Genomic DNA, 25,915 nt, shown 5'->3' on the forward strand with positions numbered 1-25,915 from the left:
AAAGCAAGAATCCATAGTGCAGTGAAGGTAAACAATCAGAAAGGAGTATAGAAAATGCAGTTACGAGGTATATGTTTTGTTTATGCCTTGTAGAGTGCTGGCTTGAAAATGAAATAATACACAAATAAAAAAGATCAAGCTAGGCTGATTAGAAATACAGATGCACTTTAAGAGGTGTAAGGGTCGTAATATAGGACATTCGGTAAAGGGCACCGTATCATCAGACCACCATATTAATTCGTGTGTATGGTACCTACCACGGTTTTCTTTTCCTTGCGTTATCAGCGATGTGACGTAATTTCACAGCACCAATTTCCTTGAGTTGAGGGCCGTTTTTTTCATCACTGTTTGATAGCATGATGCATGAACTTAATCATGTAGATAGGCCCTAGGTCAGGTTTTGAAATACTGTCCTCCTGCGTGCGTCACACTCAGCATATAAATGCACGCGCATTGCTGTTTTGTATATTAGTCATCTTGGCAGCGGTTATTGTGCTCCGAAGTAGAAATAGTTTAGTGGGGAAAAATGGTAAACGATAATTTTGTTTTGCGACAAGACGAATTCCAAGCGCGATAGTCATACGCTAAGCTCTCTTTTCCAGTTAGTCATCTGAGCTCCAAACTTCTAACACCATTTCGCTTGTGCATACATGCATGCAATTATGTACAGGAATATTTCTTCCCTGAATTCTCATTGAATCATGTATATTTACTTGGCCTTCTGAGACATAGAATCATCACCGCATTTCAAGTTATCTGGCAATAATATCGGAAGACAACAAACATTTATAAATTCAGCTGTCGAAGCGGCTTCTCGAATAGCACAGTTTCTTTTTCTATTACGCACAGCCATATCACAGCCACCACAAAATACAAAATTATGTAATAAAAAGTCAGCCCAGATAATAAGAGACACACGTGACATCAGTTAACCGGGTTAGAAGCTTGCACCAATAATCAAGAGAAAAAAAGAAACCATAATCAAGCCTAATATATTCATCTGCTTTGGTATAGCCTTCGCCAGTGTGTAATATTAAGCATATTTAATAAATACAACATTAATTTTTGCTCTAAATGTCAAGCAAGTAATAAAACATTTTGAAATTTGCAATCAAATCTATGCAGTACGGTGTGTAATGGTAACCATAATATGCGTTCTGCAGTAACCACCCAGTCGAAAAAAAACGACAGCTGATTCCAAATTATTTTTAGTTGGACCAGTGGGCACTAATTGGCATTTGGTCCTAATTCCAAAGGGTGCCAACTGCTCTGAGAAAACCCACAACTGGAGATTGCCCATGCAATCTTTTTGTTTCTTTTTGGACATTGCCGGGTTTTATCTAGAACGCCACAATGTGTCTTTCGAGCCCGTTGTTGGTAAGTAGAATACGCGGAAGTTGGAAAAACGGCTGTTTCATTTAAAGAATATATATGTTCCAGTTAATATGAGCTCGTTCCAGTTAAAAAGACTGAAATACGCCATAAGTGTAGCGTTCCACGTAGCGCAAACTTATAACGTCTTGTTAAAGATAAATTATCTGGAATAAGTGATTTATCTGGAATCCATGTGGAACCTGTGGCGTTTATGTGGAACGAGAATTAAGTGTGTAAGGGCGCACCTTTGACAGCTGGTCAGGAGGGAGATTATCTCCGCTGTTACGCCAGACCACCACACAGATTCACGAACGAGGGCCTTGAAGCGACTGATGCCCTGAGCCCTTCATGCAGAAGCGTCCAGACTACTGGCCTCATTGCTGCAGGGATCACGAGGCGAGTGCTTTTGAGGAGAAGATCATCAAAAACAGAAAGTTCATCCTTGACTGATTCATACTTTCACACTTGAAGAGGAATGTTTGAATTCTTTGGCCAGCCGTGCTGGCAGAAAGAGATGAGCTTGGTGCATTATTAGTCACAACTTTGGGCATGCCTGATTTTCCGCATCTTCACAAGAAGCACATTTGGAGCAGAAGCCATGACTGCTGTAGCAAAATGTTCCACCGTGTCTACTGGATGCACTTTGGTAGGGATGCGGGACAATGCATTCGCTGTAGCCAACAATTTTCCGAGCACGCATATGATCTCAAACTGGTAAGGCATTGCCTTAAGCCTGAGTCTTTGCACTCTCGGAGGAAGCACGTCAAGTTTCATTTTGACGAACAATGACATCAGCGGAAGGTTATCAGTCTCTATGGTGATGGTATTGCCTCTGATGAACTGGTCGAACTTCTGGATGGTCCACGCTGTAGCCAAGGCCTCTTTTTCTGTTTGACTGTACCTCTGTTCTGTGGTCGTCATTGACCTTGAGGAAAAGGCCTCCGCTCACCAGTCAATTGCGCTTGTTGCAATACTGCTCCGAGTCCAAACGAGCTGGCGTCGGCAGAGACTGTTGTGGCATCTGATGGGTGGTACTTGACCAAGCATCATTCGGACCTCAGAAGTTGCTTGACATTTTTGAATGCAGTTTGATGTTCATGCTGCCAAGTCCAACAAGCATTCTTGATGAGAAAGGTGCGTATCGGAGCAGTGATTTCCGAAATATGAGGCAAGAACCTAGCAAGATGATTTACCATCCCTATACTTTGTTGGGCGAGGTGGTACTTATTCGTTAATAATTTAAACAGTGCGAACAAGAACACAAAGGACAAATAAAAGAAAGCCACAGTACAAGTGCTTGTACTCGATCTGGCTTTCTTTTATCTTGTTTTTTGTCATCGTGTTCGCACTGTTTAAATTAATAAGGAATAACATTCCGAGTAAACGTCTGACACCTGCAACGTCTGTGGGAGGTCGCATTACATACACTGCATCAATCATGCCCGGGTCTGGCTTGATGCCTTGTGCTGAGCCGGCGACACCTAGGAAGGAGACTTCGGAGACCTCAAACCAAAACTTGTCTTTGTTTATTGTGACACCTGCCGTTGCAAGACAAGTCAACTCTCGCTCTAGTCTTTAATCGTGTTTCTGATTGGTACGTCCAAAAACAAGAAAATTGTCAATCCTGTTGACAACATCCTCCTGACCTCAAAGGATCCTGGCCATTTTATTTAAATACTCCAGAGCGGAAGTGATGCCGAAGGGCAGTCGGCAAGAACAATTGCGACCGAAAGGAGTGATGAAAGTTGTCAATGCTTGCGGGTCTGCTGACCGCTTGACTTGGTGGAAGCCTGCAGTTGCATCCAGCTTCGAAAAAATGGCTGCATCACCGATGAGACCAACAACTTGTTCAACGGTAGGCAAATATGTATTTCCCTTAGAACCACTTTGTTTAGTCGAGCCGGGTACACACACAAACGGTACATTACATTTTTTTACAATGCCACCAGTCCGGCGCACCATGGAGTTGATTTATCAATACGGCTAATGACGGCGTGGCTTTCGAGTTTTTCAAGTTCTTGCCGAACAACTGAACGCCACGGGATTGGTATCCGTCGAGGGGCACTGAGTGAGACAGCACATCTTGTTTCAAGCGAATGATGTACTCCTTTCTGAGCATGCCGAGGACGCAGAACAGTTCAGCATAAAGCTTTGGCTCAAGAGTGTTGACAGTACACAAAATGTTGACAGTACCCAAACTTCAAGAGCGTGGATCGCTGGTAGACCCAGTAAAGGTACTGAAAGTGAGTGAATGCCGTAAAGACGCTGGCAGAAGATCTTCCCTTGCCGAGATAGATGTGCCAAATACGATTTCCTACAAGCAGAGGTTAGGCACAGGGCCCTGTCAAAATAGCATCAACCTTGGCGAGCTCAGCCGGCCATCGGGGAAGTGACTTGAAACTGCGGAAACCTCGGCACCTGAGTCTACTTTGAAGTGAGTTGTGTAGTTGTCGACTGTGAAATGCACATTCTTGGCTTTAGCTGGCTTCTCGAAAGTGTGCAATTGGATAGGACTGAGTTTGACCTGCCTCGACTTCTTAGAGCGGCAAATCTCAGCAATATGACCTGTCTTGCCACAGCAGTTGCAGACAGAGCTCTTTGGCAGGCAGTCTGAGCGTCTATAAAATGCGCGGCCGCAGAAGAAACACACCAGAATATCACGATAGCGTTCCGACTTCACATCCAGTGAGCGCGTTCTGGCATCGACCGGCCGTCGCGAAAAATTTTGAGTCGCAGTATTAGTGTTGACCATGCCTGGCGAGGTAGACTGTGCGAGTGAGCGTTCCTTGTCCGCATCCTCGGACTGACAAGATTGCGTCCAAGATTCTCTCAGAGTTACCTTCGGGAAGCAGCAAAGCTTATTAGAGAGACGCATGTCGAGCAATCCAATGACAAACCTGTCGCGGATCAAGCGTTCTTCCACTGCCGGTGACTGGTAGTTGCAACGTTTGATTATCTAGAACAGCTCGGCGTAAAATTCGCCGACACTCTTACCTGGTTGTTGAATGCGCTTGTGAAACCGAGACGACTCATAGAGCTCATTACAGAGATGTTCGAAGTTCTCGGAAAAGTGTTTGACAACTGCGTCGTAGGCGGCTAACGTGGCAGTGTCGAATGAAAAAGTGTCTAGCAGCGAGCGAGCTTCCTGCCCATACAGTACAGAATCGTATGTACTTGCGTGTCTAGCGGAGTGTTTCGTAGACCGGAGAAAGCGGCATAGTCCTCGAAGCGAGACTTCCATAAAGACCAACTTGCAGGGTTGCAGACGTCGAACGCGTCTAGCGGTTGCAGAGTGAGGCCTAGCAACTATGCCTACTGGGCGCTTTCGTTCGTGAGCATCTTTTTGCCGTTGAGGGTCGTTGAGAGCTGCTTCAATACGAGTTTAGCATGCTGCTGTCATTTCTGACACTATGTTGTGTGGGCGTTCCCGTGCTGTCGTGCCGGGAGGCCGACAGAGAAAGATAGCCAGGCAACCACGCCGCTCCTGAACCAAACACAAACTGATTCATTCCAATCCCCCTGACTGGGCTCCAGTTAAGACGGAAGTTCATATGTGGTGACCCCAACGAAAATAGGGATGACAAAAAAGAAGTGTCCGAAGTTTTTTTGTCGGAGAAAGAAAGAAAGATCAGTTGGTGCAATGGTATTGCACGAGCAATGGAGTGGGAAGTGGCAAAAGGGGTTAGAAGATTATTTTATGTATCACTTGAAAGGTCGTGAGTGGTATCATAATTTGGTTATAAAGAAATTGTGCCCCAATAGAAAGCAAACATTAAGGAAAGGGGGTGTGCCAACTGAAAACGAATGGCCAAGCCCCATTATATGGACATTAAAAAGGGTAAGCTTCGTTTTCAAAAAATGAGGAGAAAGCCGCCATAAAGAACCACAGTCGTATAAAATGCTGGTATCTAGTTTATAAAGGACAAAGTTTCGGCTTGCTTGGAGAATGATAGTGTGATAGAAGAACTGCAGAATGGATCCCAAAAAACAAAGCAAGTGAGAGGACAATCAGTTCTCACTTACTCAGGGTACTCATATAAACAAAAGAAATGCCGGTTCCTGTGAGTAGCTTTTCTGAAATAAAGAGGCATGCGACAATGGAGTTCGATCATTTGTGGGACATACTGGGCGCACTGGAGACGGAGGCTGGAATTACTTTCTATTCGTTTAAAAAATATTTGTAAAGGTACAAAGAGATACAGCCATGGCTTATAGACGAGGATGTTCTTGTCATCTTTGTGTTTTTGGCACACCTACAAGGACTGCATTCCAAACCAGAGAACACAGCAATATTCTTCAAGCGTTTTTTCAATCAAGACGCACAAATTAATCAGTAATTACTAGGACTGAGGCGCCTTGATCATGTAGTCCTAATGACTGATAAATAAAAACCTTTCCGCCTGATAACAGACATCCGTGGTACAAGGACAGAGTAGATCCCAAGTTTACCAATAAACAATGAGCACTAAGGATTTTTATTGATAAAGAGGACGACAAATACAGGTTATTGGCAAGTAGTGGCGGTGACAAGGCCGTATACAAGAAAAGAGCACACAGGCGTGATAGTGCTGAAATTAAAATTGGCCTGGCCTGCGCCCGCGAAAGAACTAAGCAACTCGGCGGTGATATCAACAAACGTGCTCGTCGATCGTTGAACAAACAATACCTGTCGCACTCATCAACGCTCAATTTAAAGGCTGCTCAGAAGCATCTATAGATAACGCCCCAAACTGTTGCTAGCGCTACAACTTGGAACATTGCAGAGACATACGCGAGTCATCGAAATCGTCGAGACACATCTCGGCGCACCTTGCGCGACAAAGAAACTGATAAAATGAGTCTCGCGACATCGAGATTTAGCAAACAAAGAATACAGAATTGATATACGTGCCAGAACCAGAGTGATAACGCCGCATGACAACGGCTCCTAAAGAACAACAAATACAGTTTTGAAGATTTCGCGCCTTTACTCCCCCCTTGAAAAACAACGCCTTGAACGCCTTGATGTTCCAAAATACACAAAGCAACTTATTCATAGAGTTACAAAGTTTAAACACCACGGATTATTCAACGCGCGTAATAAGGCTTCAGACGAACAACATGTACAATTTCTGGGCGCGTCTGCCGACGTTGTGATGCTCTCGTACTGTCAGGAATGACTTGATAGTCGAGTTATTCAACACAGCGAAGTATTTGGTATGGCCCAAAGTATCGTGCGAATAACTTTTCGCTTAGCCCATGGCGGCAAATTAGAGTTCAAAAACATAACTGGTCTCCTGGCTTGTACTCTGCGCGGCATCGTCATAAGTTATATCGCCAGGTGTTGATGTCGCCGTTGATCTTTGATAAGCAGCCGTAGGAGTCGTCGGGCTTCCTCTACACGCGGCAGGTAGGCGGCGATGTCAAAGTTGTCCTCGTTGGTTACGTGCGGCAGCACTGCGTAGAGCGTCGTTGTGGGCTCCCTGCCGTGCACAAGCTTGAACGGAGTCGCTCTCGCCTTCTCCTCGACTGTCTTCTTATACGTGAATATCTCGTTCGGCAGGATGGGGTCCCAGGTCTTGTGTTCGGCGTCCACGTACATGGTGATTATGTCTGCGGTCGTTTTGTTGGGGCGCTGCGTAAGCCCATTGCCCTAGGGATGGTAGGCAGTTGTCCTAAGCGGACTCGTTAGACTGTAGTGCAAGATGACCTGCGTGAGCACCGCCGTAAATGCAGTTCCTCTGTCCGTGATGATCACCTCAGGAGCGCCTTCTCGCAGAAAACTTCTTTCGACAGAAAATTTAGCAACTGGTGCTACGGTACCATTAGGCACGGCTTTGGCTTCGGCGTGACTGGTGATCAAGCTGGGAAGGGGCCTAGAAGGTCCATCTCAATTTGTTGAAAGTGTTTACTCGGCGGCGGCATGGGGCTCAGCCAACCACCAGGTCTCGTCAGGGTTGCTCTGCGTCGCTGGCATTCACAGCACGGTCACACATATTTAACAAGGTTTGCAGGCAACCGCGACCAGTAATAATTTTCTTGTATCATGTGTAACGTGCGCGCCAATCCGAGATGCCCTGCTGTCGGTTCATCGTGCACCGCCTGCAGAATCTCATGTAAGAGGACTTTGGGTACTACAAGAAGCTGTGCTTTTATGTTGGTTGCGCAGTTATAAACGACGACGTCGTTGTACAGGGCGAGCGACAATAAATGATGCCGGAACACAGCAAGAGGGGTAGCGATCTTTCCTTCGAGGTAATCAGCAAGGTCTTTTGCCTCAGGGTCCAAGTGCTCCTGCTGTACAAAACTGCTGGCGTTACCGGTCACAAGAAGGCATCTTCGCCTTGTTACTTCGGTAGCGCATCAAGGGGAGCTCGTGACAAGCAGTCTGCTTCAAAGGTCTTGCAGCTCTACTTATAGACGACTGTGACGTCGAGTTCTTGAACACGCTAGGCTCCATCCTGCAAGGCGTTCGGAGTGATCTTTTAAGTTCGCGAGCCAGCAGAGAGCATGGTGATCGGTCATAACCATGAATGGTCGTCCGTACAAATAGGGGCGAAATTTTTATGTCACCCAAATGATGTGAAGACATTCATTATCCGTTGTCGAATAATTGGCTTCAGCTTTCGAAATTGAACGGTTGGCATAGGCGATATCTTAATCCTGTCCTGCACTCTTCAGAACGAGAACCGCGCCTAGGCCCAAACCGCTTACGTCGGAGTGAAGTTCAGTTTCGACGTTTTCATCAAAGTGGACAAGGACAGAAGGGGACTGTAGACGGCGCTTAAGCTTGACGAAGGCTTCTTCTTGCTTCCCTTCCAATTTAAAATCTACGTCAATCTTTGTAAGCTGCGTCAACGGCTTGGCGATGTGCGAAAAGTTCCTGACAAATTGTCGATAATTAGCGCATAGCCCAAAGAACCTGCGTAACGCTTTCTTGCCGGCGGGAGGTGGAAAGTGCGTGATCGCAACCTTTTTCTCTGGATGGGCGAACACCTTCCTTGCTAATGATAAAACCCAGGAATCGCAGTTCCTCGTAGGCAAAGTGGCCCTTCTCTGCTTTCAAAGTTAGCCCTGATGACTTGATAGCTTCTAGCACTGTCCGAAGCCTTTTTTAGTGGTTTTCGAAGCTACAGGAGAAGACAACGACATCATCCAAGTATACCTGACCAATGTGCCACTTCAAGCCCGCCAGAACAATTCCATTACTCGTTGAAACGAGGCTGGTGAGAGGCCATATGGCATCACATTGAACCCGAATAGGCCGTCCGGTGTGATGAATGCGGTCATCTAGCGATCTCTTTCATCGAAATCATCCCGCCGGGGTGGCGCAGTGGTTACGGCGCTCGACTACTGCTCCCAAAGACGCGGAATCAAATCCCGGTCTCGGCGGCCGCTTTTCAATGGAGGCGGAAAGCAAGGCGCCTATGTGCTGTGCGATGCAAGTGCACGTTAAAAACCCCTGGTGGTCGAAATTTCCTGAGTCCTCCACTAGGGCGTCTCTCACAGACTGAGTCGCTTTCGGACTTTAAACCCCACAAATCAACCAACCAACCAATATTTTGTCGAAATCAATTTGCCAATAGCCGCTATACATGTCAATCGATGAGACACACCTTGCACTACATGTCCTGTTCATGTAAATTTCTTCCTGACTTGCACTAAAATGTCAGTAACTTGAGGTATTTCTCTGACCCACTCTGCAGGTTTCGTATCTCTTAATACTGCCCGTACCATTTTACATTCCATAGCCCTCTGCTTATTCCTCAACTTTAGTAGAACCCCCTTGACCTCGACGTGTTAGCCCTATAGGTGAGTACATGTATATGCAACTATGTAAACGTTCGTCTTGAGCGATACCGAAAAGCTGCTAGTCATAAACTGCGAGTGCTAGCCAAATACTCTGCGTCCCGATCTTATTCTCCTTGTTATTTCCCTTTCAAGGTGCGGATCTGCGGTTACTACCTGCATTAAGTAGACATATTCGCCTAATATTTCCAGTGATTCGCTACCTAACGTAAACTGCTGTTTCTTCCCGAGGCTGTTGAACCTTACCTTAGTCTTCTGCAGATTGGTTTTTAAGCCAACTTTTGTAATTTTCGTATAAAGGCCATGAATTATTCTTTGCATTTCTCCCGAGTTACTGCATGGCAATGTCATCAGCAAATCGACAATTACTGTAGTAGTTTCTATCTACCCTTACCCTTAACTGCTCTCGTTGAAAATCTATGGATACTTCTTCCATTCAAGCTATGAATTGTACTGGGGAGATCGTGTCTCCTTGCCTAACACATTTCTTTATAAAAATTTTGTTACTTCTTAAAACAGGACTACAGTTGCTGTACAGCCAGTATATACATCGTCCAGCACTTTCACGTACGACTCGTCTACACCCTCATTTCGCAATGCCTTTATGACCGTCGAGCTTTCTACTGAATCAAATACGTCCTTCGTCACTGCGGGTAAGTCTGATTGGTTTTCCCTACCGCCAACCTCATCATTGTCCTGACCTCTCTGGCTACGGCAGAGAACACTATAGAACCCCTTGGCAACTTTGACTATCTTGACCATATTCATGTTGACATTGCCCGCCTTGTCCCTCAGCGGATACACCTGATTTTTGCCTATGCCTCTTTTCTCCTTCATCAACTTCAGGTTTCCCCTACTCTTTACAGCATGATCAATTTTCTCCATATTATGCTTCCTTACTTCGGATAATTTGGGCTTATGGATTAGCTTTGATATCTCTACCAAATGTATCTGGTCTGTTGAATTTGAAGCTTTCTTACTTTGGCGTTGCCTAAATAACTATTTCGTCTCCTTAGACAGCTTACCGGTATCCTCTCTAACTATCCTACTGCCTACTTCTAAAGCGCACTCAGTAATGATATCTGCGAAATTATTGGACATTGCTTCTAGGCTAATGCTGTCATCCTCGGTTAGAGCTTAATATCTTTTTTGTAGCGAGATCCTGAACTATTCTGCACTCCCCCTCACCAGTAATGCATTGATGGACTTCTTACTAATCTGTTTCGTTCCTTCTTCAGCTTTAGAATAAGTTCAGACCTTACCATCCTGTGGTCCCTGCATTGCACTTTCCCTATTACATCTACATCCTGCATAATGGCGGGGTTAGAACACACCAAATCAATTTTATTATTAATCTCCCCGTTAAGAATTTTTCATGTCCACTTCCGGTTTGCTGAAGAAAATGCTCATCATTCGTGAGTTATTGCACTCTTCAAACTTAATAACTGCCGCCCGCTATTCGTAGACCAATACCAAAGTCACACACTGCCTGCTCTCCTGTCTGCTTTTTCCTTACCTTGGCATTGAAGTCGCCTATTAGTAAAGTATACGGCGTCTTTCCTTTCCGCAGTTCGTAGACGATTTCAACTGCCTGGTCATCATGACCACATGTAGGTGAGTATTCCTGCACAATCTTTAATTACGAATAATTAAGCCTAATTACGATGCCCTTTTATTAATGCTATACGCCACGTGCGCTGTTATGAGGGCACTACCATTGCGGGAGCTCTAGCATCACCTACCGCACAGCCGTTCGCATTATGTCTGTTCCGCTTCCAGCGCGTATTTCGAGAATGGCAGAACGAAGCGGCAGTCGCGTGCTATTTCGCGGATTCAGGCGAATTGAAAACGTTGATGTGAGAGAGAAAAAACTTTATTGTTGAGACTAGTGTTACTGGGTCTTAGTGGAAGAGCAAAGTGGCCGTTAGCTGGTGGCTTGTGGCGGCTTCTTCAGTGCGGTTTACGGCGCCCAATTGTATATCGGGTCTCGCATTATGAAGCACTTGCTTCCAGGATTCAAATGAGGCAGCTTCTATGAGAGTCTTTCAAAGGTACCAGTGTGCAATCTGGCAAAGATATGTATGCTTCTCAGCCCGTTTACGGCGTTCGCGAAGAAATTTCCAGCGCCGTGGGGCTGTCCGATGTAATCGCAAAATTCGTGATCGAGATGAAGAGCGTCGACTACGACATGCGGCTAGAGGTAGCACCTTGCTTTAGCTATTGCAGAGTGTGTAATTTCGTATTGTGGTTCCTTATGCTTTTGGACATTTTCGGAAGATCGTGAAAGCCACCTGCACCTGCAAATCAAAATCGTGAAGACTGCTGCAAGCTCGCCGCTGCGTTGGCTGTTTATATTATAAAGCCACTATCATGCGTCGCGAACGCACCTGCCATGGGCGTGGAATAAGCAATCATCTCGCCCGAATCTTGACACGAAGAAGTTGATAAGGATTTATTTTCAGTTGAGAGCAATACTGATATTTACGACGCTTGCCAGGTCAATAATTGCCTCCTGCAGGTCCTTCATCTTCTTCCTTGCTGCTTCAAAATCGAGCTTGATCTTGCGCTGCACCTCTTTCTTCCAGATGTTCTTGAAGTCGTTGCAGAAGGGCACCCACGGTGCAAAGAACTCCTTGGGCCACTTGGACTCGTTCTTGGACTTTGGCTGCAGACTGAAGTACTCCTTGGTCTCCAGGAATTTTAGCCGGCATTCCTCAAGGTTCTCTTCCTGCTCCTTGTGCTCGTTGTAAGCCTTCTTGAGGAAAATGTTCATCTGCTCCTTGAAGGGTTCCTGGTGTTCGGCGTCGGAGTTTGCCAGCACTTTTTGTACCTTCGTCTCGCAACCTTCGACCTGGGAGTGAAGCTTCTTAAGATCTGCCCTGATGTCATCGAAACTGACTAACCCAGCCCGCTCCATGTGGCTCGGCTCAGGCAGAGGAAATTTCAACTTCTCCCGGGTGATGTCCGCTCTCTCTTGGAACTTGCTTATATAGACTCTGACAATGTAGTGAAGAAGAGTTAAAGAGTTGTCCTTGCTCTTGACGTCCTTCAGCTTGGCCAAGATCTCGAGGCCAAAGCCATCAGCCTGTCCACGACTCCTATTCCCTCCGTTCATGTAGTTACCGAGAGCCAATATAAGACCCAGAATGTTGTGGACCTCCTTGTTGTGCAGCAGCGTCTCGCATGTCATTTTGAGGTTGTTGAGCTTGTGTTCCACACTACTGATGGATTCTGTGTACGTCGACTGGAAGATAATGCAACCCACACGGTCGGCATACTCGGGGATGCGAGACAGATGGAGCAGAAAGCGCTCTGGCTTGTCCAAGGGAATGTCGGGCTTCAGGGCCAGATGGTCTTGGATCAAATTAAGCTCCTCACTCGTGGGGCGAATTTCGTACAGAACTTGCAGAGTTTCCAGGCTTACAATCGATGTGTCAAAGTTGTAGATAGCATTTTCGACGTCTGAGATTTCAAGACGAAGGCTCGATATGAGAATGCCTACATTTTGTGACCGCTTCTGGACAAGAAGCTTCGCCACCTCTTTCCCTTTCCTCTGGTTGGTCTTCGTTTTGGCAGTTGGCTTCTTCTCCTGGATCTGCCTTGAGAACAGGTTAGCAAACTCATCCCAGTCTGTAGGAGGAGTCTCCTCCAGACACTCCCACAATGTTTTGTGGTCTTTTTCCTTCTCGGGAGCTTTCTCTGGCTGCTGTGCGGGCACCTGAATTCTCGTCCAGTATAGGGGCTTCATTAGAGCCTTGGGGTTCACGGGTTGCTTGCGGGCTATGGCATATGCGCTGTGCCAGCCGCCCACAGGGGGCGCTGGCAGCGGTGCAGGCCCCATTCCTGGTGGGGGAGGAGGTGGTGGAGCTGGCATGCCATGGGCAGGCGCCATCAGCGGTGGTGGGGGCGGAGGAGGGGGCATGGAGGACATGGCTGGGAAAGGCCGTGGAGGTGGTGGTGGTGGTGGGGGCGCCATGCCCATGGGAGGAGGGGGTGGAGGATGAGGAGGCGGGGGTGCGGCCCCACCCAGAATGGATGGCGGAGGAGGAGGTGGAGAGGGAGGAGGCGGGGGTGCAGCCCCACCCAGAAAGGATGAAGGAGGAGGAGGTGGAGGAGGCGGTGGAGCGCAAGGAAAGGATGATGGTGGTGGTGGCGGAGGGGGAGGAGGCGGGGGCTGCACAGCAGCAGGGCTGGTCACAGAGACTGAAGTTGGACTAGGTTCTTTGCTTGTGGGCACTTCGTCTGTCTGGCACTCCCGGTGACAGGTGTCGACCTGCGCCTGAGACTTGCGTTGAGCGCTCCACCTCGTCCGTCTGAACCATGCCCACAGCAAACCTCCACTGCGCCTGCACCCCTTTTTCGCAGGTTGCCATTGCGGCAGTCTGTGCCTCGCATGACCGCAGGGACACGAGGGTGGTCTGGACTTCCCAAGACCGCTGTGGTACAGCTTGCAACACGGGGGCCCGTCGGGGCACCGCGACTGCCTGAGGTGCATCCAGATCACGAGCCTTTCGGGCCAGCTCCTCAATGCCAGCCAGAGTTTGGTACTTGTCAATCTGCTGCTCCAGGCGAACAACCTGGCCTTCGTAGTCAGTCGGTTTCGCAGCTTGCTCACCGCGCAGCGAGAAGAAGGCTAGCTCGTGTTCTTTCTGCAGTTTCTCCAGCTGCGAATTTCAAAAAAGGCTGTTTTTAAAAATAAATAACAAATCGCTGGATTTTTTCCGATGAGTTTTACTTTGAACGAATGCTCGGAAGCATTTGTTCTGCACATTGAAAACATTTGTCAGTGACCTTTCTAGCCGTTTCATGCCCCCTTTAACACTGAGGGGGCGGAGCGGCCGAATAGATGCACCCAGTGAGGGAGTAAGACCGTGAGAGAGGGACGTGTCTGTTGAGGGCGTGGCGACCGTCACTGGGCAGCGTTGCACAATGTGTGTTACTCCGGAGTATAGTTCACTATACTCCGGAGTGAGCAGTCGTGTGTCGCTCACGCGTCCTCAACTTCGGCATCTCCCTTCACATCAGTTACTCCCCGGCGTTCACAGATAGCAGACGTTCACGCGTAGTGCTCCCTGGATCTCGGCTCCGAGCTGCTCGCTGCGTCGTGAAGAAGCTTAACTGAGCTCACCTCCGAGCCTCAACTGGAGCTCACCTTCAAGCGCGCTTCCCTCTCTCTCTCTCTCTCTCTCTCTCTCCCCCACTAATCCCACCATCAGACCTTTCGGAAGGACATTGTAAAGAAATACGTTGTGCCTGTAATAATAATAATAATAATAATAATAATAATAATTATAATAACAACAATAATAATAATAATAACGGCTCACTGGAAGGGAAGGGCACAGTATTTGTCACACTTGCTCTGTCGACACCTGACCCGCGCTGTAAGGGAAGGGAGGCAAGGGCGAATGAAAGTAAATAGAGAGAAAGAAGAGCCGTAGTGCAAGGCTGCGGAGTAATTTCGATCACCTGGGGATCTTTACCATGCGCAGACATCGCACAGCCCCGAGATTCCTCTTCGATCGCCTCCATCAAAACGCAGCCGTCGTGGTCGGGATCGAACTCAGGTACTCCGGCACAATAGTCGGGCCTCTTACCACTGCACCACCGCGGCGGGGCTGCCTGTTTTCGCTCATTTCTGAAGACGGTAAAGGAAAAGTTCAGGACACGGCTGGACTGCGCGTTTGCTTCGCGTAAAAGTGGATGACGCCTGCCCGTCTGGCACAGCGGTGCAGGTTTGAAGGGCTGAAGTACAACGGTTACGAATAAAGTGGGAACGTGATTCTACTAATTAAATGGCGCAAGAACCTCATAACAAAGTGTAAAATGCATGAAAAGTACAGCAGGGATAAGGAGTGTTACGCACCTACTTCGCATTTGATTAAATATGCAAATCTGCAGTATTTTGTTTCTATTCCCTGTGCAGTTATCGCCTTCAGCTCTTCCTGCAGCTCAATAGGTCCTGGATATATCAGCAGATGATGTGGCCTCCACAATCATTTTTATTTTTCACACTCATTTAGAGCAATCCAGCAACAAGAATGTTTATGTGTAGACCTTCACCATTATGTGTGATATTTAAACAAAATTGCTTGAAACAACCAGACTTAAGCTCTGATGAAAGAGTTTGTTTTCAGACTATCGCCAGTTTGAAATTAAAAACAGTTGACAGTAGCATGCGGACATAAAGTGCACCATTATGTGAAAGAACACCTAACATGCATATACATAAACACACCCTCTTATCTCCGACCTACGAAGATTAGGAAACAGGCCTATGAAAGGTCGCTCTTCATGGCCTAGTCAGTGGATTCTGTTACTCGCAACTATGTGCCAATGGTTAAAATTATAATAAAATTTTTGGATGCTTCTACTTCTTTCTGGGAGTAAAATATAATTTTTAAATGAAAATTAGAAAGCGCTCAAGTTTTACCTTAAGAGCAGACGTGAGGCGACATTACACCATGTTTCATTACGTAATCTTTTTGTTTCTTTTCTTGTTTAGGTAAAATTTATTTCAAAAACGTTATTGCTGTAACATCAGTGCACATCTAAAACACAGGTTAATAAGCCATAGGCAGCAAAAGCGCTCTCTACATGCACCTCTAACTTGCGCGGCACCAAGGACCCTATGTGGAGGCACCTATCTCTTTTGTATCCAAAGCTACAACTGGATAGTCAGCGGCGAATTTCGCGTAATCGTCGCTAGTCACTACAACGCATGTACACGCCATAAACATGTCAGCGAGTTTCCCTGGGCTTCAAAAGATGAGGAGAAGGGAAGAATAATGAGCGAGGAGAAGAAGACTCTAGTAAACAGGAGCAAGAAGTCTCGGAAGACGCCTAGAACACGAGCAATCCCCGATCCCACTATAGGTCTTGCAGCCAGTGCATCGGGACTCAATTATCAGACCCTGGTGCAGTCTGCTTTCCGGCAGAGAGCACTATATGCATTTCTAGTGGTGTGATTAAACTATTATACGCTTCATTCACACTGCCACTTCTGGAAAGTTTTTTTCTTCAGCAATATTTTTATACTTTAAGAAAATGTTCGCGTATTGATGTGCTAAAATGTATTTGAAATATATTGTATTCATCTCCAAATCTGTGCTGTCTTACTCCCTGTATCCTGTCGAAAGTGCGCGCTTTCTTTAGTGATGATGTTTCAACCGACCCGGCTACTCTCCTTGATATCTTTAGTATCCAGTCGTTGCATCCATTCTCCTGAATGTATAGCATTAGGATTCGTATTTGGTTAACCTTTGGTACGGACATTCCTTCCACATTCATATCGATTTCTCGCACCTCAATGATTTTGCGTTCACGACTAGAAGTTACGATTTCTACGGTGACCATGAATGCCCCCTACTAGCCGCGTAGTCCGCTACAGTGTCTGCCGCTGCCTGCAGCTGTCTCTCAATGCTCGCATTAGACCCCTGGTTTTTCCAGAGATTGGTGTCGTACGCGTACATGCTAAATTTGAGCCCTTCGATGTTACTCAGCGCTTTTGGGAGACCCCTTATCGCCACGTTGTAGAAGAATTGGGAAAGAAGCGACCCTGCGGTATGCCCCTACTTCCTAGCTGCAATATGGGAGACTCAATATCTTGGAAACTAACGCAGGCTGTTCTATCTCTTAGGAAGTCTCTTATGTAGTCATATATTCTGGATCCCACTCCGATCTCCTAGAGACAACAGAGAATAGCTTCTTGCCTGACGTTGTCGAAGGCTTTTGTTAGGTCTAGTCCCATGTGTACTTTGACGTTCCCAGATCGTTAGTCTAATATTTCGTGTTTTAGTCACAGTATCACGTCCTCTGCGCCAAGCCTGGCCGGAAAACATCCATCTCGTCCGCCCATAGGTTGGTTTGCTTCATGAAACACGCAAGTCTCGTTTGTGCCATGTGCTCCATAAATTTCCCAACACGCAAGGTTAAGGAATGGGTATACGTTTTTCCCGTTTTAGGGGCTTGCTCGGTTTTGGCTTTACGATTACGTTTGCCGCTTTCCATCGATTCTATTCCCACAGAAAGGCTCTTCAGTGCAAGAAAATCAGGCGATAGAAAGGTTTGGAAATGCAAACCTCCCCCGTTAGCGTGGCTCTCCAAGCGCAGTTAAAACGACTAACTCTGTTCCTCTGGGTCAAAAATACAAGACCACCAGATCTCCACATTACTCATATTTCGTAATGGTGGTTTGTAAATGCGGCACAAGTGCCAAATTGTGTCCAGCATAATTGTATAGTCAAAATACCGTCGCTAACGCAAAGCTAAATCATGATTGGGCCAATCGGGCGCGAACCTTGACACCCTCCGCAAAGGAAGACCACACTCCTTCCCAGACACAAAAGCAGTCAAGAATTATACCTAAAATGCTCATTCCTTCAAACAGAAAAAAAATTATTCGGGTATGCGCTTTTGCGTGAACTCTATGAGAAGCAGCTGCTTTTAGAGGTATTCTCAGAAACCTCCGGCTGAGGTATACATCCTGGACATAAAAGTTTTTAAGCTAACTCTTCTGGAACGTACAGCATGATGCCATCAAAATATGCTGTGATACGCACACTGCCGCAGCCTGGCATCAGCAGTCCTTGGAGATCTACAGCCACGAAGAAAGGCTTTAAAGGCTGCAATGCCAGGACAAAGGCAGAGGAGGGCAGAGTGGGAAACCAAGACGAATGGCGAGTGTTAAAAATCGGCCTTCGCGCGGCCATCAAAAGAAAATATGCTGCGAATTGTTCTATAAATCGCCTTTATTTAATCGCTGAACAGACTTCATGCTAGAAATTGTTCACACTGTTGTTTTACATCAAGTTACATGATGTTAGAGGTAGTTACGCCTTTCGATGTTCTGGTAATATTTGCAAACATTACGTGAGCGCGATGACCAAAGTAAGAAAAATTTTCGAACCGACTGAGCATGCTTACAATTAGTACACAAATCATTTATAACAGTAATTACAATTACAAATAATGAATAGCGAGAATTCACGACAGCATTATGCACACGTGTCAGGGTGTTGAGCCCTGATATGCCCAGTGTAGAATCGAACCCGCATCCAGGGGGTTTCTAGCCGTCGTATACATAACTATTCCTACGTAGGCAGCGTGCGGACACGTGACTGTGCTTCCATGAGCGCTAAACAGATATAGGAACTTCAGCAAATGTGTGTGGGTAGCCTGCGTTGACCTAGATGACGTTTTCGCAGTTAGAGCACAGCTTTCTGTAGCAGGCGCCTTCAAATATTACATTGGGGACATTGGGGGGGGGGGGGGGGGGGTAGTAGGCATGAATGCCAGTCGTTCAGCCCCATCTCGTCTGATATGAGCGAAATCAGTAAAGCTTATGCGGCCTCATATGCACTTAAAGGTGACTTTCCCATAAAGTGATCTCATAAAAGCTGCACCTGCCTCAAGTAACCTACAAGAAAGTGACTTGGATAGCATGCAGGCACGCAAGACTTTTTTTTCTTCCGCCACGGCCCCAGTTTTGCCGAGGCAATCTAATGAGGATGGCTTCATTTCTACTGCATCAGTTCTTTTCCACAGTGACCCCATCTTTACTGGATCTGCTGTCAGTTATCTCACAAGGAACCATTATTCTAAGTGTGTGCTTATTTGGTCGGCATTAGTCCGAGCAACCACCATATCGAATCCGTGGGGCATAAATAGAGCAGTGCCAAATAGTTCTTGCGTAGTAGAGTCCTGTTAGGGACTAATGCAGGTATTGCAACGATTGCCCAAATTCTAAATGCCCTCACAAAACCACAACAGGTCCCCTGTCTGCATCGAGTTATGTGCGCCGCGAGTCCCCATATTGCTAGTGTCAGAATGGTCAAGGACATGAGTGCTGACTCAAGGTAAGCGAGACCTGTCCCTGCAAAAATAAGCACTAAAGCATATTTAGCTGCCGCTTCAAGGCCGCTGCCTGTGCTACAGTGGTCACAGCGGGCTGAACACAGTGCATTGCCTGAGTATTATCTGCATGCAATTTTGCATCCCTTATTTGTGTTATATGTGCCCTAAATTATTATTACGGCCGATTTGTGTAACAGTTGGAAGCTTCTAAATATTATAACGAAATTTCATTCGCCTTGATTATTGCGACCTTGTAAACTTTTCTGAAATGAGGGGGAATTACTCACACCTAATTGTTAATATATGAGAGGCTAGTTTAGGGAGCCTACTAATTTCCGTAGTGTAGTATAAATAGAACTATAGTTCTATTTAGTACACACAAGATAAGAGGTTGAACTAGGCATACGTGCTCTCCCGTGTGTTTGTTGTATCCATGTTTTCAATAAGTGTTCTTTACAGACATACTAAGTTCACCTACCATGATATCAATGCTGTTAAGATCGTGTGGCCGATATTATGTGCGAGCAAATTGGCTTGCACCAATAATTCGAGTCCAATGGGTCCGCATAGCTTCATCGTCCCTAAACGGACAATGTACTATAATTAGGCGGCGCCAAGAGGCTATGCTGCCTATCCGCGATATTTTGGAACGATAGGACGTTTCGCACTCAGTTTATGCCCGAACTACAAAGGTCCCGAAGTCTAGCAGTCCCGCAGTCAACACCTGTGGGGTGCGAATGTCGTCTGGCACGCAAGTAATACGGTATTCGTGGACATTGTATTGCTTTACTTGCTTCACGTGATTGTTTTCTCAATGACAGTCTCGCACGCCTCTCAGTAGTGTCAGGAACGTTCAGTTTATGGCTAAAGCATTGCGCACCTGTGTCGAATGAGTTTTGTCGCCGTGTCGTGCGACCAACACTGGATCGTCTAAGTCATGAACTGATGACTAATTTTCTGAACACTTTTATAGGAGCAGAAGAGTTTCAGATGCTATTAACCTGATGTTTATTGCTTTTGTCCACATCCTAACAAAAGCCCATCAATTGTCCACATAGGCACGATATGCTAACAACCTGAGCAAATATACTTGGACCCATCCTGGTGGAAGTTGGAACCCACGTCGGTCCATATTATTATGTGAGTAGCCCGCCGAAATCAAAAGGAAACTTTCATCCAGAGTGGCGACCCACATTGGTCCAAAGTAAAACCATCAAGGGAAATAGTCAGAATAGCACATTTGGAAATTGGAGGAAAATCGGCAGTCCAACATCCGCTTCCTCTATCTGTGTCAAATGGGACTCATTCGGATGTTTGTCGGCAGCCCACGTTAGGCCTTGACCAGTCTCCATTGAAGAAATTGCATTGATACACCAGGGCGCACCCGTGTTGTTCATATTAGAACGACCGGTGCCCTCACTTTACACCCTATGTTATGCTTTATGTGTCATAGGTGGGAATCTATGAAATTAGATAGGTGCAAACAGGCTGTAAGCCGCCAAAATGTCCCTAATGCAAATAAGTGTCGCCATGTGGGCCTCATGTACATTTTGTTATCTGTTCAGTTGTTGAAATTTTACATTTACCGGAAAAATGTTTTGACTGGATTTGGCTTTCTCCATAGTATACTGCAGATGGCAAAACAAAGGCAGTGGCTCCACCTGCTTACGTTTCGACCATTTTAAGCCACCTTTTGGGCTCTCATATTGAAGCGAATCCCGCTTGTCATGTTGAATTTATACATTTTTTTTCCTTCGACGCTCATAACCAGTTGCTTTAAACGCAATTTAGCATCTTGATTTAGCAACACAAAATTTTCAGGTAAGAAATGATTTTAAAATTTAGGAAAGGTACCAAGTGAAATACAGGTTTTGTGTCCCGCCGATATTGAGAGACATATACAGAGGGAAAGACGTCTTTAAAGAAGCTATGATGAATGTTATCATGCTCTACGAATAATTTGAACTTAGCGTTAGGAAAAGGAATTTTTTTCTGCACACATGGTAGGTCACACACGGCATCTCTCATAGGGTAAGTCGTTTCGGGAGTGCGACCCTATAATCCTTTTCTAACCAAACAGTTTGCGTTCGTTTGGAGCCATATGCCACAAGAAAATAAATTGTATAATGCATTTCATGTTTAAAAAAACTGTTGACGTCTAATTTTAAGCACCATGTATATATATGCAACGCTGGTTGAAATGGGATGAAATATATTGAGAAATAAGGCTGCAAGAATAAATGCTATAGTATTGAGAACTGCAGTATGAAATGTATGCGCGATAATGTATGGGAACTTATTGTGCACAATACATATATAAAAACGCAGGTCGAGCTATTACGCGGGACCACGTTGTAATGGTCACTGATCCTGGTTTCGGAGAAAAATGTGGGCCTACATTGTAAGAAAGCCCCACATTCATACATAAACGGAGCTGAGAAGTTGCTTTTTAGAAAACAGCCACTCTTATTCACTGCTACCGCAGCTCCGAAGAGAATCCGCCGTGGTGGCCCAGTAGCTGAGTGCTCTGTTGCAGAGACAAGACATCCGCATTCAAACCTAGCCGCCGCGCCCGAGTCTCGATGGCGGCAACTCCGAAGTTCCTCCCATTTACTGCGCGATGTCAGGCCAAGCTAAACAACACAGCTAGTCAAGTTAACTCGCATTCCTCCCTTCAAAGCCTGAGCCGCTTCAGTATATTTAACCGCACATACGATTACCGATGCTGCCGCCTATTCTGGTACATTGCTCATATGCGGAGAACTGCAACTCATCATTCGAAGACATGAAGGTCGTATCAGATACTCAGATACCACAGCAGAGCCATAACGCGAAGGGAACATTAGCGCGGCCAGTAGCCTGTCTTTTTGATATAGGTGCGAATCCAAATCATAAAAGCGGTACCCGGAGGCAGCACACGCACCTTGGTTGGGGTGACCCAGGCTTCAGAGAATAATCAGCGTGAGAACAACCGATTTCGGATCAAGAGCTTTGACGATCGACCGTCGGTTGCCAGCGAGTTCTTCTTCTTCTGCTTCTTCCTTGATAAATGGCCCATACTCACGAACAGGGATTGACCAGTGTTCCGTGTGGACTTCCAATTGTCCTACAGATGCTGAATTAGTGTAATAAATTAATTATCAACTAAACAAAAACTAAGATATGAGATCACAAATCTGAATTAAAGGAAAAAAATACGAAACTAAAAATTTGAAAATTTGGAATACATTAAGCAAGAAACTGTCCGTAGCCAAAATGTAGTTAAGTAAATACTGACAAATTTGAGGCAACGCAAATCCTTTCGCACTCGCACCGAAGGAGAGTAGAAGCGGGACCGACAACGTAAATCCCAATTGGGCTACTGGAATTTCTGAATGCGCCCTCCTCTCATGTCAAATCCTTCGCCAAGCGAGAAAGAAATGTTCAATGTTTTCAATCTCACCGCAAGCCTCACAGAGGTTGGTATGGCTGAACCCACATCTGCATAAGTGAAAATTTAGACGGGGAATCCTGCATCTCATGAGAGGCAGCGTTACCTCACACGGCCGTGATTTCAATGAACTTTACATAAGTATGTGAGATGTTTGTATTCTGTTGTAGATAGCAAAGAATCATTGCATGAGCCGGCTATGTATTGATAACGCTGAAAACGGGACATAACAAATACAATGATATTAGGAATGGTGCTTGGAGCAGGGGCATCAAGAGCTGATTTAGCCAAAAAGTCTGCCGCCTAGTTCTGGAAAATGCCGAAGCGACCGGTGACCCAGATGCAGCGTATCTGTTTCACCCATCCTTATAAGAAATACTTTAGTGAGCGCCAGAAAACAGCGTTCCGTGCTGACACCAGTGACAATAAAACAAAAAGAGAGTCTGGTAGAAAAATTATGTTTGACTTTTTGCCAGGAATTTTTAATAGTGAAAGCCCGATTGCCATAAACTCCGCTAAAAAGATCGGTGTGTAATCCGGGACTCACAGCGAAAGACTCCAGAAAAGAGCCTGAAAAGATTGCAATTGCTCCTTTTTACGCAGTCACAGATGCATCAGTGGCGATTACAGTGTGTTCAGGGAACTTCTCAATGTGATCAGATAGGAGACTGTAAATAGACTTGAAGGTAAGTACTTCACATAGGATGGAAGTAAAGAAAAAAAAATTGATATCGACAATGGACGTTGAGCAACCAATAGGAGTTATAGTACCGAGGTTAACACCATGTTTGCTAAAATGCTTTGCGTAAAAACAACTTAGGGCAAACGGAACCTTGACCACTGGTGAGTGAGTAAGAGGGCCGGGTTTGACGCAAAAATAGGTACAGCCACCCTGGGAGTAGCCTCATATGACCGCGAGAATATTGTCACACTTAGGAGGAGGAAACGGGAGTTAAGGTCCGGAACGCGGACCCCCAAATATAGAACAGTGGTTGGTACTTACTGTGGAAGCCCTTGGCAGAGGCGCAGAGCATGTCGCTCTAAAAGCAGCAAAGGATACAGCTTATATTTCGGAGACAAGGAGAAAAAATAGCGCGGCCAAATTTCAGCATCGTTCTCACATAGGCTTTGTGCAGAAGCCAAAGAGTATCTCGATGCATTCGAAATTTACTGTTACCAATATGAGCCTACAAAGTGCATGCTCACCTTTCGGAGCATCAAACTTGATGTGAGGCCTCAAATCGATACTAGAAAATGCGTATTGCCTAAATACCTCACAGATTCCTCTTGAGGTGTGACCTCTGAGAGGTAGTTTAACGAAAATATAAGGGGGTTTCGGCACACTACTTTTGCACTCATTTAAAGCCAACGTAATTTTGTCAAAACCTGGCCTCAAGTGCTGTAGTGAACGATAGAGGGCATGAATATGATTTGCGGAGGCGACGAATCTTATGTCATCTGTATATACTTATATAGTGACATCAGGATGAACCGTAACAGCGCACATTATTATATTAAAAAGGAGTGAAGAGAGCACTGAGCCCTGGGAGACCTCTCTTGTCTGTGCATAGTTATCTGAGAGTAATGAGTCTGAGAGAGTCTTTGCTCATTATCTGAGAGTAATGAGCAAAGTTGTATCGAGTGAAAGCATTCCGGCGCGTGCTACATCGTCCAAGCGAGGCGCCAGCTAGCACCGATCAGATGACAATAAGGGAGGTGGAAGAAAACAAAGAACAGTTCTCAAACCCTCGGCTTACGTGGTGATGATCGTGGCTTGAGTCCACAGAAGCAAGCTACTGTAGTGCGCCCAAATGGCTCTGGGAAAAGCAGTTGCAGGTCGGGGTCTCTTTGCCACTCGCCGTCCTCTCCGTTGTCTCTTTTGTTAAATACCTTTCTCTCTCTGTTTTTGGTTATGCATAATGAATGTCAAAGGCCGAAGAAACTTGAAACAATTTAAACCGAAGTGTTAATACTGAAAGAAATTTAACGGAAAGAAACATAAAACTGCCGAAAAAAACTTGTGTCTAGGTATGTTATGGGACCAGCGAACGATTTTATTACTTAGGAAATCTTTATCACTTCATTGTTTATTAATGGTTGAATTTTTTCTTGCAGGAAAAGGAAGGTGTGGCCTGTAATATTCCCTTGCCTCGAGTAAAGACATCAATCTTTCCTATGATAGGGGGTGGAAAGGCCGACTCTGGGAATCTGTTTTTCCCGTGGCAGAGCTAATAGTCACGTTCTGCAGAAAATATATATTCCCCGCTGTCGGTGTTGCAAGTGAAGTATCGCGGACATGGCTCTGGCAGGATTGTAGCTGGCACCTAACTGACACGTACGGCTATGCATCTATTCTTCGTAAGGTGACGCTTCGTCAAGCGACCACGTAACACAACTCATTTGGCAGGAGCTGAAAACTGTGGGCCCTCACCTCAAAGGGCATGCAGGGTTAGTGGATTCGAGCTCACAGGGCCCTTCCATCAACTCCAAATTATACCGACTGCTTCTAGGTCACGCAGGCACGTTAGTACGTCTTTGTAAAGCGGGTCTTTATATGTACGTTTTGCGGACTTTTACATAACGTCACTGCTTAGTACGATATGCTCAAAAGCATACGGATTAGAAACAAGTTCACAAATAACACGGCTAATTTTAGGAAAAATAAAAAAGAATAAAGGAGAAGCAGTGCGTCCGCACAGAAATTCACACCACTATTTTCGGCACGCCCATCGGAATGCGCCAACCACTGCCCCATGCCAAGACCTCCGAGACGATGTCGTACATCTCCTTGTCCAGCGGTCTTTCGCACTCAGCATACTTTTCACAATTGTAGAAATCCCGTTCCCAGTTAATCCATTGCTCTCTAAGCAGGCTGAACCATTTTGATGGGTAAAACGTGCCTTAAATGCCCCACATCGTTATTACGTATTTCTTTATGCGAGAAACGTTTATTATTATCCAACTTAATCAATCGTCATATTTTTGTCCTAGATTTATTACGGATATTGTACAAAGAGACGAAGATGATATCTACGCAAAGTAAACGAAAAACGAGAAAAGGTAAAAGCAGAGCCTCCGTTTGCAAGCCAGAGTTGGGCGAACAGAACCTGTCTTCGTCTTGACAGTCAAAGGCAGTCCTCTTCTCGAAGCTTTGGCCTGCCAATCTAGGCTCCACCTCTATCCTTGTTCTGTTTTCGTTTATGTTCCAACGCATGCGTAATTTCTACTACGTAAACGTATATCTAGCAAGCTAACGAATGTCAGATTGGCCTTTTAGCTTCACATGGGTCACCAGAGCAATGACACCAATAATACAGCTCCGACAATACTTTCACTGTTGTAAGCTATATGAACCAATCGTTGAACGCACTGCAGCTAGTCTGGTTCACACCTAAAACGGCCACAGTGAAGAATACGGAACATAGTGTGCAGAACACGCTGCATTTCTTTAGCAGCTCTTAAGCTTTA

At 45.7% G+C, this 25,915-nt stretch overlaps 1 pseudogene; it reads right to left on the bottom strand.

Moving 5' to 3' along the window:
* Positions 1–1,905: 1,905 nt before the first annotated feature.
* LOC146184483 (uncharacterized) overlaps positions 1,906–25,915 on the bottom strand; it is a 39,675-nt pseudogene continuing 15,665 nt past the window's right edge.

This window comes from Amblyomma maculatum, chromosome 7 (assembly GCF_055883805.1).
Source record: "Amblyomma maculatum isolate TAMU_Amacu chromosome 7, ASM5588380v1, whole genome shotgun sequence".
NCBI classification, from domain to species: domain Eukaryota; kingdom Metazoa; phylum Arthropoda; class Arachnida; order Ixodida; family Ixodidae; genus Amblyomma; species Amblyomma maculatum.